This window comes from Dipteris shenzhenensis, chromosome 16, assembly GCF_047967505.1.
Source record: "Dipteris shenzhenensis isolate YYH24624 ecotype China chromosome 16, Dip_SZ_1.0, whole genome shotgun sequence".
Taxonomy (NCBI): Eukaryota; Viridiplantae; Streptophyta; class Polypodiopsida; order Gleicheniales; family Dipteridaceae; genus Dipteris; species Dipteris shenzhenensis.
Genome location: NC_141611.1, coordinates 41,869,214 through 41,874,534, shown reverse-complemented (window position 1 = coordinate 41,874,534; position 5,321 = coordinate 41,869,214).

The window sequence follows — 5,321 nt, the reverse complement described above, 5'->3', positions numbered from 1 at the left end:
GTCAGAGGGAGGAGGAAGAGAAGGGATCGAAGATGGAGGAGGAAGCCGAGGATCGGCGACCGAAACCGAAGGGGGCGAGGGCCATTGCTGCAGCAATATTGATCAGTGAGTACTTGGGAAACGAAGACGAGCGATGAAGACTTTCCAATGACTTGCTCACGAGTGTCAGAACGGTCATGACTCGTTTATATAACACGGAAAACAGGAAGCCTCAAGAACGTTCTTGAAACTTCTTTTTCTTGTTTCCATGAATGTTCCTCCACCTTCTCGAGTGTTCACCCAAAACTTCTTTGACACCTGCATACGGTCCATGGAATGACTTGTTTATGTTGTGCTAATCAAACTTTGTACTCCCCCTCTTTTCACTCTCGGAAGGGTATAGTGACGATTGTCCTTTCACAGGTAAATTGAATTTTTTCGATTACAAGATGTTATGCCAAGTTCAACTTTGTTATTGGTGGCCCAGTCTAATCATGTGTGCATGGGACCCTCCAGGGATTAAATCTTCGTGCCAGATGTCTATGCAGAAGCTTTGCATGTATCTGTGGATGCATGCAGGAAACACGAATTCTATGTTACTCCCTGCTGCTGAGAAAAGATTTGGGAATGAAGGCGGTTTTTGGGTGACGATATGTGGATATTAAAGGCGGAGTAAAGTTTTGGCAGTTGTTCGTTCAATTTTCACTGCCTTTTGCGTAGAGAATAAGGATTTTCGACTTGCATGAGGTGTTCTGTCACTTGGGAGGAAGATACGGTAATCAAGAAGGGGATTTTATACATAATTCGATGATAGTAGTGGCACAGACGGGCGAATGGGTGTGGGTTTCCTATAAATTTGCGTACATCGTTTGTTTGTTCTGTACCCTTTTCGTTGGCCCGCCGCTTGCATGCTTCGTTCATGTCTCTGAGATGGCAGATATGGAGAACATACCTGAGGCGATGGACACTGAGACAAACACTTTCGAAAAGGGTAGCCCTGCTTCTTGCTTCTACTTCAACTTCTTTGTTTCAGTCTTCGCTTTACTATGAAGTTGTGCATATATGTGATGTTTCAAAGAGTTGAAATCCATGCACTCATACTCCACAAAAATGTGTTTGTAGTCCACGTTTACCCTCCAATGATGGTGAGGTACATCTATACATTGGTAATGTTGTTGTACTCTAATCCATGCCATCAATGGTAATGCACATGGAACTTTTTGACATGCACAATAGCTTCCTCTCTCCAAGAGGTGGCATACAACAATCTAGCATCTTGCACATGAGTTAAATGGATTGTTCACCATCTTATATATTTTTCTCGCTTGTGCTCACATTTACTATGTTCAATGGCATTTTTCAATTCATCACATGTCTTGCATTTTGACATCCTTTGCTTTGATGGTGTCTTGACATGGAAAAACTGTCCACACCAAATTTTATACAAGGATGCCCTTGAAATCATGCTCTCTTCTCTATCTTGTAAACTTTTATTGATTGTTTCTAGCACAGCCTTCTTTGTCATTCCCAAAGGAAGATGATGTTGGCATTTCACACTTCCATCCGGCATTGTTTGTGGTGGAAGATGAGGCTATGGTAATTCATGATTGTCAAGGATTTGCTTTAATGTTGCAATTGCATTTCTAGTGCTTCTTTTCCCTTTAAGCTTGTAGGCATTTCCATGAATTTTATGAACCACTTTGTCTTTTACCTCTGCCCAGATGGTCCAATATGTACCATGTGATAGTCCAATTAACCACATTGATATCCTCGATTACATATGGATGTTCCATTAACCATGGGTTTCACTTTGGGTTTACAGTGTCTTGTCCTCAAGTCCTTATCACCTTGATGAAGAAAACAAGAAAACTCTTGAAGAAGATAGTTATGTCTATTAGTCCCTGTCTTACTCCAAATGCTGATGCGCATGGCTTCACAATCATCTTTTGCAACTTTTCTTATGCAAATTTTCCTGCAACAAATGCGCATAGGAGTCCTTTCTATATTCTCCTGAGATAACATCACATATCTCTTGGGTTTTGGAACATTACATATCTCTTGGTGTCATGATTCGTCGCCTCTTGACACTCACATACTTTATTTTTGTGAACAGTGTCTTGCGTTTCCAAGTTATGGGTCCATTATCTGGCATTGAATCTATTTCTCCTTAATCTTCATCTCTAAAAATCAAATGCAGAGTGCCCTTGGGAATTATTTGATGTCACTTTATAATATCTTGGAATTAGCAATCTAGTAGACAACTTGTTCATTAAAGTAAACTTGTTGCCAATGCCTCTTGAATTTTGTGGTTAAATTGTTTCTCCTTCATAGTTGGATGTTCTGCCATCCATATGCTCCATGCTAGTGGGTACATTAGGACCATCATAAGTCTTAGATGTTCTGTCATCTTTGCCCTCCATTCCAATGACAACATCATGACCATGATCATTAATATCAATGATTCAGTGAGTATGTTTGAGTCACTTGCAATACAAGACAAGTATTCTATAATCGTGAACATGTTTGAGTTGCTTACAATACAAGACAAGTCTTCTATACTAGTGAGCATATTTTGGACACTTGCAACACCAGACAAGTCTTCTATACCATTGAGCATGTTTGAGTCACTTGCAACACAAGACATGTCCTCTATACCAATGAGCATATTTGAGTGACTTGCAACCTCTCTTGCATCAACATCACTTATTATAATGTCCTCAATACCTGAAATCATGCCACTATGGTAGTCTTTAGAGCTGCCATGATTTCTTAATCTCGAGCCCATTTGTGCGCAGTTCTTTTCTTCTCATAATACTTTCCTATATCTTCCACCACATTGAAGGAAACTTTATTAATACGTAAATTTGATTTCAAGAAATCTAACCCCATTTGACAATGCTATGAACTTGAAGATGAGATGTAGTATTAAAGGACCTCTAGATGTGACATATTATTTATTGCATTGTGAATGACCCCTTCACTAGTCAGCTTAATTACCTCCATGATACAAAGAATATTCTAAGCATAGCCCTTAAATATATCAAGTGCTAACACCTCTCCTGAGCAAGACAACATGTCAACTTTTTCCCCCTCAATAAAGGCTCTCTTGATATCTTGAAAGTATATCTTTGGAATGCTTTCATCTTGGTCCCAAAGAGTTCTAAGTGATTGCATATCAAAAATGTCACATTGTAAGATATCACCCAATGTTTCAAAGTCTCCATGTGGATATTTTAAATGCACAGCAAGACTTAGCATGTTGGTGATTATCACTACACATCTTCTCTCACCACAATGTTGAAAATGACACACATTCATAGGATCAAGACTATGTATTTGTCCAAATCCTATGACTTCATTCTTCTCATATAACACCACTTCTAAACCCTCTGTTAGGATAAATACCTGTAAAAATTTTAGACAAAAAACATTAGCAAAACTATAAAAAATCCCAAAAAATCTCACACTTGAAATAAAAAAACAAAATATATTGATGTGCACCCCAACCTAAACCTTGAATCCTAAATCCTAAACCCTAAACTCTGACCCTAAATCGTAAACCTAAACTCCAAACCCAGCATGGTAAATGTACCTCCATCCTATTGCATGTGCAATAGGTTGGTGGGTGCACCCACCACCTGTTGCACAAATTTTGTGATTTGTGCAACAGGTGGTGGGTGCAACCCCAACCTGTTGCACAAATCAACATGGTCCCCCCAACCTATTGCATGTGCAATAGGTTGGTGGGTACACCCACCACCTATTGCCCATGCAACAGGTTGCAAGGTGGTCCCCCCAACCTTTTGCATGTGCAACAGCTTGGTGGGTACACCCTCACCAAATTTTGGTGATTTGTGCAATAGTTGGGGTTGCACCCACCAACTTGTTGCACATGCAACAAGTTGGGGGTACACCCCAAACCTGTTGCACAAATCACCAAGAATTTTAAATTATTGCTTGTATTTTAGGGTTCACAGCTAGGGTTTTTAATCTAAAGTATAGGATTTAGAGATGTAAATAAGCATTCTAAAGATGTATAGAGTAGGTAGTATAAGATCTTATACTAAATTATTTGCATTCTATAACATAAACACTACAATAGCTTGTGTTGTCAAGAGTGGGAGAAATTGTGTAGCACTTGAGAAAGATGAGATACAGGCATCATTTATTAAAATGCATGTGAAGGGCATGCTAGAGTTTCTTGAAGAATTGTAGTTGATTATCTGGATGGCACCATCGGGCCTCAATTCACCATGGTGGCTCAGAATAGTTTTGACCTCATTTAGGATTTATTGCAACAAGGACTAAAATACCAATAAAGTAGGACTATATTTTCCTTAATTTAGAACCAAAATAGTGATAAAATAGCTCCAAAAATCCATCACGATGGCGGTGCATGGAGATATATCTAGAAAAATACAATTAAACTTTTAGAAAATGCAATTGATGATACGACTTGAGGGGTCCCCTCTAGGGGCAAGGGCCATATCAACATGCATTATACAATGTCCAAGATGCCATTGGACAAATCAGGCATATATTGACATGCATTATATAATGTCTAGGATGCAACTGGATAGATAAGGCATGTCAATATGGCCCTTGCCCCTAAAGGGGACCCCTCAAGGGCCATATCAAACAATTGCATTTTCTTTGGTTGCACAAGGAAATAGATTTTCCTGGGTTGCATAAGAAAATACATTTTCCTTGTTGCACTAATATATAACTCCAAGAACCAATGTAGTGGTTGTCATAGATTTCTTTTTGTTTGCCAGGGTGATGGTTGTCATAGATCTCCTTCTGTAATAAGTAAAAATAGGTAACTCCATAACTCCAAGAACCAACGCGGTGGTCGCTCCAAGCCAACCTTGAATTTTCTTAATCTACACCAATGCACTCCCTTGGTGAGAGGTGGCAAAGCTGCTGCAAAAGGCTAGGCAATGATAGGTGGTCATAGGCCAGAGACTGGGTTACACAAAGCAAGGTAGAGCTTCTATGTGTCAAGCTCTGTGGTGTTTAGAATGATAGATTGTGCCTCATTATCATGCCAAGAACCACCGTGTTGGTCTCTCCAAGCCAACCTTGAATTCTCAGGATATGCATGGGCGAGTTGCCCAATGAAAGGTGGAAAAGCTATGGCAAAATGCTACGTGATTATAGATGGTCCGGCCAAAGGCTGTGATGCATGAAGTAGTGCAAAGATGCACAATGTAGTTAGGCTAGAGACTGCACTACACGAAGCAAGGTAGAGCTGCAGTGTGTCGAGCTTTGCAAATTTTAGAATGATATATTGCATCTTGTTATTATGCCAGTGCAGCATCATGATGTGAGAAACTTTTTTG